We start from the raw sequence: 13,385 nt of genomic DNA on the forward strand, positions 1-13,385 counted from the left end.
ACTTACATGCTCAGCTATACCTATACTTGGACTCTTCGGTAAGTACTATTCAGCATATTAAAATTGTGTCCCCAATGTGAGATTGGTGACAGTTTTGTGTGTTTATGGACCCCGCTCACTCCTCAAGTTCCATACTGCATAACTTCTGCACACATTTATCATTCTGAAAAAAATTACCGTATTTTTTGCCATATAAGACGCACTTTTTCTTCCCCAAAACTGGGGGGGAAAAGTTAGTGCGTCCTATACGACAAATGTGTTAAAAAAAATAATTAAAATATTATACTCACCCGATACCCGGCCTACATTTTTGGTTTTGTACATCTCCCCATTCCAGAGGAATTGGGGTTCGAAGGAGGGGGATGTCATTGTACACACCCATTTGTACACGCCCCGTGGTAGATTTATTTCACTGGTAGATTTTTTTCATTAGAACACCGGATAGGGAATCCCCCTCCTCCGCAGTGTCTTGGGAGGAAGGGGATCCCCCATCAGAGATCTCCCCGCGGCAGCTGAAGGGAGCCACAACAAGGAGGCTGAGGAGCCACATGCGGCTCCGGAGCCGCAGGTTGCAGACCCCTGTGTTAGCAGAATCTTACCTACAAGAATCGCCATCATAATAAACATGAGTATATTTCATTGCTGGAGACTTATTAAAGGGTAGCTAACCTTAAAGTACAAGCTGGTTTAGGAAAAAAATAATAATGGATCACGTAAAAAAATAGGATTATTATTCTTCACAGACCTGATTTTCTGTCCTGTACATAGTATAAGTATAGTATAGTATAACGCAAGTTTATATTGCATACCAATAACAATGGATCAGAAATCTCAATCAAAATTATTGCCTACCCCAAATCCTGAACCATATGTGCCCCTCAAAATTTTAAGATGTGCTGCCTCTGCTGAGTTCCTGTTTCATGTAGGTATATAAGGGTTAGGAACTAACTTCAAATTTATGTCAGACACATATTTAATTTTATAATTATGTTCTGTGTAATATTATGCTATGCTTTATGCCATTTGGTACAGCGCACTGTAATGTTCAAGTGTGTTGCCTTGCATTGCTCTATGCTGCACACAGCCACACACGATCTGCACAATACACACAAACATATATTCCACACATATACATAAATTCTGTATATTAAACACTTACAGATACACATTCTTCACAACACTTAAAAATATAGACAGAATCTACACACTGCACAGAAAGATACACACAATTTGAACAATGTTCGCATCGAACACAAACATGCACACAGAACTGCATACATCCATACATACCTGTACTGTACATACAATCACAACCAAGCCACATTCCAAAGAGTCAAATGGCTACAGAAACCTAATTATTACCATTGGCCCTCATTTTCTCAATAGTCCAAAGAAAACGTGGCTGTACTATTCCAGGACAGAAGCTGTAGGACACTTGAGGTTTACTATAATCCTTGTATTGTATATAAAGGCTTTGTCATTTGTGGGTGAACTGATCCTGAAATGAAATGGTCTGTTATTTTAGTTTGTACATTCAACAAACAAGCAAGGCACAGTCATTAACCCTTCCTGTGTCACAGAGAATGCAGATGAACAATGACAGTTAATGATGTGTCTGCACCTGAATTCAGATGTTATGCAGCAATAATGAACTCATGTAATGTTAGTCAATACATAATAGGGAGGTAATGAGTTCTGACAAGTGGAACTACGACTGCTTAGCTGAACAAAAACGACCTTGGTCTTCTGAATAACTTAACCCTTAGCAGAGGTTAGGGCTGCTAAGATGATTGGTTACAGAGAGATAGATTTTGTTTTATTAGGACTTTATTAGGAAAATGGGCTGTGTGGTGCCCACCATAAGGAAAAGGAGAGCAGAATCCTCCTCTTGATATCTCCATCATCTTTTTCTTTGTGTCATTGCTACTATTCTTCTTATCATTTAACCCTTTATTTATTTATTTATTTATTTCCTTCCTTCATCTTTTCTTTCCCTGACTTCTTACTTATGTCCTTCTGCATTTACTTCCCTCCTCATCCTGCCTTTCTTCACCTCTTTTGCTTTTTATTTCTCTCCTTCCTTCCACTTCTTTTGTCCTTACTTCCTTTTTTTCATTGAATTTCTTCACTACTCTTTTTATCTCTTTTTTTTCCTTCTTTTTTTCCCTCTTACTATCCACTTCACCATCCATATAATTTGTAATATTTATATTTCTGATGTCTTAGTAGTTTTCTGTAAGGTTTGAATAACTTTTCTACATAATACAATATATATATATTAGGAAGACAGACACATGCCTCACTGCTCAGATGGCGTTAAAGATAATGGTTGAAGAAGTGTCACCTTTGATGGTCTTGCTAAGGGGCTTTGATTTATAGCCAAACCAATTATTATCTAAAGAGGACAAACAAGCAGACAAGATTCAGAAAAGTCACACTGTTTCAGTCCATAGTTCATTCACCTACAGTCAATCTAACATAAATGTCCAGGTATAGAATCTTTGTTGAACAATCTAAAATCTTGGCCTCATCGAGGCTCAGATCTATTTTATATTGTCTTGCTTATGGACAAAAAACAAAAACTGATAGATATTTTACATCTTTTCATGATACAAAAATCTCTTTGTAAATGTGTTTTGCTGCATTGGGACACAAAACTGTGATTTGTTTTTTTACTATATCTTTGCCTATCGCCATCTTCTGGACTCAGGTATGGCTGGACAATGTTGAGTAATTTGCTTAAAGATATTTAGCAGTGCTGTTGATGTATATTTTTAGATCTGTGTAGCAGGATTTAAGCATTTTCCTCTCCAGTGACTTTAATATCTACAGACTGAACAGCTGTGTCCCCATGTGTACCCCTGCGCCCAAGGCGTAAAGCCCTCCTGAAGAGCCTTGTAGTACTCAGTACCAAATGTCAACTCGTTTTTAAGTTTCCTTTCTAGCTTTGTAGACAATAAAGAGTTTTAGCATGAGAAGCAAATGTAAAAAAGAACCCTCTAGGTAGCATCTAGTAAGCCATTTATGTCCTCCTATCACTTCAAGCTGGAAGGTAGATAGCACTTCCCATATTAAATGGAAGAAGGAACGTTTCCTTCTCTCTTTACTGATGTTGAAATAAAAGCCCTATCTTCATATGGTTATACTCTTGGTTTTAATATTATGGCACTATCAGAATTTACTATTATCAGATGACTTATTAGTGATGAATGGGAGCTTTTTCACACTAAATCTGTTGTCATATATATTGGTGCACTTTCTAGTGCAGGCAAAATATCCAGAGAGCAGAAAATCAGTTATTTTAAGTAAGATCTGTTCATATAACCTACATTTAAGGATGCTGTGATAGAATAAATATCATTATATTCTAAAACTGTTGTCAGGATTTTAGAATAATTCTTTTGAATAGAGTGAGAAAATGTTAGAATGATACTTTAAGCTTGGGAGGATTTACTTTCACTTCCTTCGTTGTCACTTTGAAAGAAAGTAAAAACAAAATCTCTCAGAGGTTGAAACAATATAAAACAATACATAAAAGAGTTTCCAATCCTTTTCCCATCTTAATAGTAGGGTTTCACTTTTGAGCTTTAAAAATTATTCAATAAACAATATAGTAATGGAATTGTTATGAACAAGTTGGTTCAGCAAGTGAGCTCAGTTGAAATTACACCTCTTTACTCTTCTGTAGGCTGTAAAAGCACAATATCACGGTTGTTCCTTTCTGTCTTGCAACATTCATTAAAGTCTTTCTTAGGACTCTCACATTATTAGGAAGTAGGTTCATTGCATGCGTTAACAGATAATCAGACAGTAATTACTGCCTAGTAATAGTAATACAAGAGCGGTGCCTCTTCTGAGTGATTGAGGACTGCCATGGCCAGTTTCCATTTTGTGTTAAGTTTCTGTGATTACAGCTGGCAATCTGAAAAGTGAAAATAGAATTTATTTCATGAAAAGGTTGGGAGTTTTGTTGTAATTACCGACTAGAGGTTTGAGCGTGGCTGCGGAAGAGATGGCGCCTTCATTGAGAAATCCTCCTCCACCTGCAGCCAAACTCTCTGATCTCCTTTCTAACAGTTGTATTTTAGTAGCCAATTATACATAGGTGGGTAGGGAGATAGATCAGATATGACGGCAAATATTGATTGAAAGTACACATGTTGTATGATGTGTACAAGCAATCAATTACATCCAACTGGAATTCAAAGGGAAAATCCTGGGGAAAACGGTTTTAAGGAAGAGTCTCATACAGGTCTTGTGCTCTGTTTATAGGACTACTGACTGGTCAGAATATTGATAGGATCAGTCAAAATTCCAAGGGACAAAGGAGAATGACTTCATCCAGTACCCCAAATCTTGCTTCACTTGTTAAAATCAACACACTAGTAATACATATTCCCTCTTCTATGTGAAATTTGCCTGTTTTTATTAAAAAAAACAATTTCCTCCAGCATAGTAAAGAACTTTGTAAGCTTTTGGATTTTAGGCCAGTTTTGTGTTCAGCTTTTTATGCCTGGTCGCAAAAAATGATTAAATTTTTATTTGTCAGTCACAATTACACAGACATTTTTGTTGTGCTGGCAGCATTTTGTTTCCTTTTTGCCAGTTAATCAATTATCAGAGTCTCATAATTACAGATTTTGTTCACTGTGTTTCATATAGTAAAAAGATGCTGTGTGTGGGTGACAGAGCAACCTATGGGAGGTTTTTGGCTTCCATTGCAGGGAAATGTTTATACTGGTAAACGGAAGTTGCTTTGTCTACCATTATTTGGCTGCTATTTTTTACAGGCCAGGCTGGAGCCTTACACAGAAAATTGTGACCATGGCCATTCTTAATTGTTTAAGTCCAATGAGCTGGTGAAGACTGACAGCAGCTATACAGACAATGCAGACCACAGCTGGACTGGATAGGGGGCAGGTGGAGGCATCTGCATGGTGGAGAAAACACCTAGGTCCACCAACTCTAATGATTGCTATTGTTCATCCCTATTACAGAAATGTTTAATGATGCCCTCCCATGCCCAGGATTAAATGTAAATTCAAACACTTTACAGAAGCCAGAAACAAAAAGCAGTTTTTGTGTTCCTTGTGTTTGCTGCAGCTTACCTTTAATATAACTGCTATGAAAAGAACGCCAACGGACCAGCACAATTAGGTGAAGAGAGTTGTGATGACAATTAGATCCTGGGGAAAGTTTAAATTGCAACATGGCTGTTTTCCTATTGAAAAGTCACCAGTGGCTTTGCATACAGACTGCACATTTTTGATGGATAAGTGCGTGTTAAATTATATTACTATACACTATTTATATTACTATAGATATAAATCTAGATACAGATTTTAATAAGTTTACCTTAGTCTAGTTACTGTGGTCTAGGACACTGTAAATGGTAAGGAAAAACACATTATGTGTATGGAAATTTCCCTATGGGGGGGAGAGTGCACAATGGGAGGGAAGAAGGGAACTGCACACATGAGGGAGGGAACATGAGAGAGCACAAGATGGGAAAAGCGGAATGTATGATGCAAGGGTGGAGTATGTGCACACAACAAAAATGGGAGTGCTGGATGGTAGGAGGTGTGTGCACAATAGAAGTTTGGGATCCACAATGTTGAATAGACCAGGTGCAAAATGGAAAGGGGATTGCATAATGGGTAAATAGGAGCATATGAAGTGAAATAACATGCAAAATGAGAGGGCAAGCACTGAAGGAAATGGAGCATGCACTATGGGAAAGGGAACTGCACATTGGGAGGGCAGAGCAGGTAGCAAAGACCACTGTGTAAGAAGAAAACTCATGATGGGAAAAGGGGAGTGCAAGATGGAAGGAGAATGCATGAAGGGAAGGAGACCAGATAATGGGTAGCAAAACTTGAGGAGGATGGCTTATGACTGGAAATGAGCAATGAACAATATGAATTGTGAGCTCAAAATGAGACAGTAGATAGCATGATGGGAGAGGGTGGGGTTTGTGTTTTCTGTATCAACTATGAGTGAGTCATATTAAGGAATGCTAAATATTGGAGTTCCATACTAGACTTGAGATAACAGGTTTGTTTAGTAAGGTAAATAGAAAATTTCAGCTTTCCACATGGGGACGCCACATGCAGGCATACTGAGGCACCAGCTAAACACATAGCAAGACAGGAGTCTGATGGAAACTAAAGTTACCTGCAAAGAGTCATCTATGGCTGGCAACAATGTGTACTAGAGCAAAAAATTAGAGAATCATCATGAACAAAGGGGATATAAATGAAAGTACGGATACTAAGGAGTGAAACTTGAAAGAGGAGAATAAGGATGTTGATCTCTGATAATGGATTATTGCTGATTGAATCATTGTCTAAAAGACTGCTGTCCTTGCCTGCTCTCACCTGCTAGCTGGAGCTTTATGTGCTGCAGGAATCAGATATTTCTGTCTTCCGTTTTCCTGAAGTAGCGGATTTAATCCACGAAACGCGTTGAGAAACAACAGGGTATGGATTGGGCAACCCAGACACGAATGTTTGATTGTTTTTATTGCACATTTTTAATGATGTTTACACAGAAAATATAAATTTGTTGCCCAGAGCTACTGGATCTATATTTTGGGGGCCCATGATTTCCTATTTTGTATTTGAGTTTAAGGACATAGAATATATAGTCCAGAAAATAAGGTTGGGGACCATAATCTGTGGAAATGGGTTTAAGATATGTGGTTAGGGGTTCAGGATCTGGTGCCAGGGGTAAGATCTTAGGTCAGGAATCTAGAATCAGTAGGTAAACGTTCAAAATATAGCATCATGGTTCAGGATATGTAATTAAGAATTCCAAGATCTTGGGTTAGGTGTTCATAAATTGTGGTGCATTTACAGCATCAGAGTTTGAAGGTTGAAAAAGTTTTTGATGAAGAAATGGGGTCAAGGGTACAGGATATGTGGATATGTCTGGGATTAGAATCTGCAGTTAGTGAACCAGTATCAAAGGACCCGGATTTGGAGTTCAAAGTACTGAGTCAGCAGTCCAGAATCTGTAGTTCAGAGCCCAAGACTAGGAACTGAGGTCAGGAGTCCAGGATGTGGGGTCAGGGGCCTAGGATTTGCATATACAGGCCATTATCTGAGGTAGGGAGTCTAAAATCTGTGGTTGGTGACTAGGGTATTAGGTCAGGGGCCTAAATTTGGAGGTCGTGGGTTTAGATTAGTAGCCCAGAACAAAATTTGTGTTTAGGGGTCTCTTTCTGTTTCAAAGTTAAACTTAGCAAAATGTAGGTCAGCTGAAGAAAAAAGCATAGGTAATCTCTTACCTGATAGGAGGCCATAGTCATCAGTGTGTTTGTGGAAGCTCAGAGGGGTGATGTAGGCTCTGTGCTGCCACTCTGCTCAGTCACTGGATATACGGATGCAATGCCAGCTTCATTATACCATGTGGAATACAGAGCTTCTAGTTTCTGAATAACGCAATGCTCTGTGCTCAGCGGCCACTGATAGCAGCCTCTGACTACTCCGTACTTGACATCTGCAAAAAAATGTTCAATTAAGAAGTCTGTGTGGGATTGGAGGATGGCACACTGGAATCCACACACATGAGCACACTCTGACTTCCACTGCAAATTATACACCTTAGAATGGGCAGATAACATAGCTAATGAGCACAATTAAGTATTCATTCCGGTCGGTTTTTGTGACGAGAGCTGAACGAACCACAGCCTGACTGTTTACATGCAGTTACACAGCACAAGAAACATTATAATAACACATTATTTAAGACACCTCAAAGGCCCTGACTTATGTCTACAAAAAAAAAAAAACGCAGAAATTTACAAACAATATAAAGTTTTAACAATACCAGAGATGGACAAGTTTTTGCTTTTCAAAAATATTAGTGAAAATGTTTTGATGTAATGCATTTTTAGTAATTGGGGAAGGAAAAATGAAAGCAGCCCTTAAAGAAATGTCCACTTTAAATATCAGGACCACTCTCCATTTAAAAAGCATTGTTATTTAAAAACTTGTGGTTGAATCACTTTGTAAAGGCTACATATATACACTAGATAATTGTTGTCCAAAATGACACAAATGTGATTTTCTAATAATTGACAATTGCATGACCCGGGGAGCTCGGACCTTCTAGCCCATCCCTTATAAACACCATTGTCATAACTTTTTTCTTAACCCCTTAAAAGCTCTGGGCTAGGCCCAGCCCCCGGTCATGTAGGCACTGCGCCTAATTCTTACGGCTACGTGCCTCTCTATTAACCTCTTTCTAACTCCTAATTAACTGCATTGTGTCTACGCTGCTCTTTCTTCCACTGTCATTGGAAAATATTAGCAAAACTAATTTCTAGCAACATTAATCCTACGTGTGTAGATAAGTACTGCATTCCGGCCTGTCACCAGCTTCCTTTTATGTTGATTTACCAGTGTCATGCTGTGCACAAACTAGATTGCACTGAGCATGTGCAGGATTTTAGAGGAAGAAAAAGCATGATGTGGCCTCCAACATGGTGGCCTACAATGTCAGGTACATCCTATAAACCAGCAGTTGGCAACCGGTGGTCCACAAGAAAATTTTGGTGGTACACAGAAAAATTTGGACTTTATTTGCAATTTTTATTATTACGTTTTATTAATATTAAAACAAAAATATTATTATAATATTATTATAATAAATTCTTCTATTCTGAATGTCAATTTTTGCCTTTTTATTGCAATAAATTCACAAACTGTACTGGAGATGGAAAAACAAGGGATGTGCAGCATGATGTCAGTGTAGTTTTAAGTTGTATGAGGCAACCATTGCCGAGCCGTATGCTTCAAGAGGAACTAAACTCAAAAACAGCCAAAACAAAAAAATACACTTACCTTCAATCCCACAGCGCAGTTGATCGGTCTGGAGGTCTCTTCCATGGAGTCTAGGGGCTGCCATCTTCTCCTCTTTTTCCAGATTCCAGGCGTAAGATCGGGTGACGTAGTTGGGGAACAAAAAAAGACAGATTTCAGATGAATGGCCGGGAGTTGCTCTGATAGGGCGTTCAGCGGGGGAGTAAGAGCACAGTTTTTAGGTTTCCCAGCTGTTCTATGGGCTCATCCAGACCGGACAGCGAAGTCAGCAGCTGCTCTATAGAGGTGGCCATCTTACTCCTTTCAACCACTGGGGGTGTCCCAGAGTTTTTTTTTAACAGTGCAATGACCTTTCATCTATCCTGACCTGTTCTGGTGTCAACACTCAAGCTAATCCCAATATTTTGTTTGCATGTGACTTTCATGTTATTACTATAATGGCAACCTTTTGACATTGTTAATAAACAAAGCCCGGACAATACCATCGCTGTTTTTAATAACAAAAGCGTGTGACAGCTTCTGGGTAAGGGTACCTCATAAAAAATACTTATTTTTTTTGATTTTTAAAGATCACCAATAAAACACTGTACAGTTTATAATACAAATGATACTGTGTAACAATATACAGTATTAACAATTGCAATATATTAAGAATGTTCAGTGATACAGCTAAAAAAAACATAAATAGTGTAAAGTATAAAAATTAGATTCAGTATTACTGTTAGTGCTTAGATAAAACCATTAAAGCATTACCAGATAAAGGGAAAACAACCTACCCTTGAAAGTTAATCTAGAGTACAGATGGATTGAACAAAGATATTAAGATGGTAGAAAACATTGAGGAGAACTGGGAAATGAGATGAGAGTGAACTGGGTGTAGAGCACAGGTCATGAGGTGGAAGAGTCAGAGTCCGGAAGAGAGTCCCTATTTGCTTGAGTAAGTAAAGCATGTTAGAGAGAAGGTGCTAGCAGTGAATAGTTCAGTGGGCTACATAATTCAGCTCTTGTGTATTAAGACCATTTTTCCTAGTGAAAAGTGTTGCATTATACATAGAAAGTCCATGACATAATAAGCAGGGAGCCAGTAGAGGAGGCGTAGATGCATTAAGGAATTGAAAGGTAACTTACAACTAAAGGTAAACAAAACAACCTAGAGTGTAAAGTTTTGCAGCTGAGATGAGACAAACAAGGCGAGATTAGATGGGACAATTAGGTTTGTTTGGTTAGACAAAGGGCAACCCCTAATTCTAGAAGAGCTTCTATGATTACTTATATGATTTGAAACTTTTTGCAGGAACACAGGTCTGCCTGTTGTTATTGTAGACAGCAGTGAGTGCTCCCATTGGCTGCTGTTTGTTAGAAGCAGTGATTTACATTTACCTGTTGGGGAAGATGGGCGTGGAATAGAGAGGTGCATTTTCAGGTTGGACAATGGATGCACAACGATCGTGCGAGGTAAACATTTATCAAAGGACTTTCAATTTCTTTTCTTCCTGGCAAAGGCTTTCCATATAGAAAATGAGAGGAAACCTGCAACAGAGACCAAAATAAACCACAGCCCAAAAAAAAAAAACTTGACAGCTGTTCTTGCCCTTTTCTATGCTAATAAAATAAAACATTTACCATATTTTTCGGACCATAAGACGCTCCGGACTATAAGACGCACCAGGTTTTCCGCACAAGGGAAAACAAGAAAAAAAAAATTGATTTGATTCCCCCTGAGATCCAGCGTGCGGCACTTGTGCCCGCCCACGAAGGCGGCGCCGATCGGCATTCATCAAATCAATCGGCGCCGCCTTCGTGGGCGGGCACAAGTGCCGCACGCTGGAACACAGAGGAGGAACACAGACATTGGCTGCTATCTGCCTCTGTCTGTGTTCCTCCTCTGTGTTTCCCTGAGATCCAGCGTGTGGCACTTGTGCCCGCCCATGAAGGCGGCGCCGATCGGCATTCATCAAATCAATCGGCGCCGCCTTCGTGGGCGGGCACAAGTGCCGCACGCTGGAACACAGGGGAACACAGAGGAGGAACACAGACACTGGCTGCTGTCAGCCTCTGTCTGTTTTCCTCCTGTGTTCCCCTGAGATCCAGCGTGCGGCACTTGTGCCCGCCCACGAAGGCGGCGCCGATCGGCATTCATCAAATCAATCGGCGCCGCCTTCGTGGGCGGGCACAAGTGCCGCACGCTGGAACACAGAGCAGGCACAGATAGGCGCAGCCGGGGACCGGCGGGGACACAGGTAAGTAAAAAAATATGCCCCTGTACCTCTGCATTCGGACCATAAGACGCACCCTGATTTTCCCCCCACTTTAGGAGGAAAAAAAGTGCGTCTTATGGTCCGAAAAATACGGTACTTCTGTTTTATGGTAAAAAGGTTACTCCTACATGCTGTCTGGTAAAACATTGTCAGCAGGACAGAAAGTAAGGGTAATACTCTCTAACTGAGCCCCAGATAGCAGTAAAAACCTAAACATGGATTAGGTTCCCAATGCTATTCAAAACTAAGAAAAACAGTTTTGTCTAGGCAAAGAACTGAAGTCTACTTATAGTGTATAGTTGATTTATGTACCTAATACGCCTTTGAAAAAAGCTGCTATTGTCTGTCTTTTCATTTCTGTGGTAGGGAAACTTTTCTGCTTCACAGCAAGAGACATCACCGTCCTAGAGCTTTTCTGCAGCCAGAAAATGGCAGGTTCTGTTTAAAGCATTTCACTGCTTCATTACAGATTTTCCTGAAAGTAAATGGTGTGGACAGTCAGTATTTTCGCATTGCTAAGTTGGTTTTGCTTTATTTTATATGAACAATTCAGACATCTGTTGCTGTATTTTGCCTTTTTGTAGAGCATTACTGGATGAGCCCCATCACTTTCAAGCATTAAGCATATTTAAAGCACATGATTGAAAAGGCAGTGGCCTTTGTAAGTCACAATATATTTATATGACCCCAAAGTTTAACAATAATTGCCACATCTGTATACAGCAAGCACATTCTTACTAGTTATTAGGGAGAATGGCAGGAGGGGTCACAGAGGTCTCAAAGGAGGACGGACTGAAGGGTTAAGGTAAATACAGAAATACAAATACCAGAAATACAAACTTTAAAAAAGTATATAAAATGAAGGTGGACTGCATTTTTAAAAAAAATAGTTTAGATTTAACAGGGAAGGGTTAGACTCTCCAACTTTTTATTTCTGTGTGTGCCTTTCCTCTGGAAATTTTTCCATCATTTGTGGCAACCAGGAAAGGAACACCTCACTCTAAAACCAATTCATTTTTGGATGAAGTTCCATCTAATGTTTATGTTTCTGAAAGTAAATAGCTTTTTTGCTACTCTTTCCCTCTTCTGTGATGGCAAATTATTAAATAAGATTTTATAAATAGTCATATTAGTATAAACATATTGCACTCCAGTAAAAGCTTTCACAGCTCTGCAGTGAAATTGGGAGTCCATTAAGAAATGCGCCCAGTTAACGCCACTAATGTTTTAATCATTTCTCGCTCCGCAGATGATATTACCACAAATTGGCTTAAGATTTGTGGCTGGGAACCATTAATGTATATTTTATATAAATGTACACAACAAAGCTCTGCAGGTCAGATTGTAATGCTAAAGATGAGAGGCGGAGATGGCGCTTTGGATTTAATAATGTCTTTAGAGGGGGAATAGTTGTTTACTGCAACTGAGTAAAGAAAAAACTCTATGTTTTTTAAAAAAGCAGACAAAGCAGGAGAAATCATTTTCATAAAAATGAAGTGCTTTAGGAACATAGGGCATTGGAGGAGGGTAATAAATAATTCAACAGAGCACAGAGAAAAAAAGAGTAAGAAGCCCTCCCGCAGGACAAGTGCCTAAATACCAGTTCATTTGGTGTCATACAGTCAGGATCATAAACTATGTAGTTGATTGTGGATATAAAGAAGGCAATACAATTAGACTGTACGGTGTAAAATCAGGCTTAGAAAGACCTTACAGCGCATTGTATATCAGGAAAGGATGGTAAGAGAGTATGAAGTAGAATCTTACAGAAGCACAGAGTATTTCAGAAGATGAGAATTATATAGAGTAAATAGAAGAGTACACCTGCAGTACAGTATTTCAGTAGAGGACAGATAGATATGCCCTTAAAGGAGGAGCAGAGTCCTCCAGTTAGAAGTCTATTTCCGGAGAGGAGAGTTAGACACAGGAAGGAGCTGGACCCCCCAGAAGTGCAAAAGATTTCAATAGGGTGGACATAGATAGAGGAAGCAGCAGAGTCCTCTATCCACACTGTATTTGTCAGGAGGCGAGAGTTAGATATGGGAAAGACAAGAATCACAGTCCTTCAGTAGTACTTTGGATAATGTTGCTCCTGCCACCTTCCGCTACCCCTGCCCTGCCAACCCCCGACCCTGGCTCAACGACAACATCAAACAGCTACAAAAGTCTGTTCGTGCAGCCGAGCGCAAGTGGAGGAAATCTGGCCTCAGCGCTGACTTCATGGACTACAAAGCCAAGCTTCAAAGCTTTAACACAGAGCTCACTGTCACCAAACAAAATTATTTCTCCGCAGTCATTTCCT

General features: G+C 39.5%; 1 long non-coding RNA gene across 1 annotated transcript; it reads right to left on the reverse strand.

Annotated features, from left to right (window-relative positions):
* Nucleotides 1-308: 308 nt before the first annotated feature.
* Nucleotides 309-12,088, reverse strand: LOC140343024 (uncharacterized). The gene is made up of 4 exons (XR_011923229.1): nucleotides 11,396-12,088; nucleotides 8,847-10,355; nucleotides 7,289-7,500; nucleotides 309-3,922 (listed from the first exon to the last, which is right to left on the reverse strand). It is a non-coding gene; the product is annotated as an uncharacterized lncRNA (long non-coding RNA).
* Nucleotides 12,089-13,385: the final 1,297 nt, after the last annotated feature.

The sequence above is a fragment of the Pyxicephalus adspersus genome, chromosome Z, assembly GCF_032062135.1.
Source record: "Pyxicephalus adspersus chromosome Z, UCB_Pads_2.0, whole genome shotgun sequence".
NCBI lineage: Eukaryota > Metazoa > Chordata > Amphibia > Anura > Pyxicephalidae > Pyxicephalus > Pyxicephalus adspersus.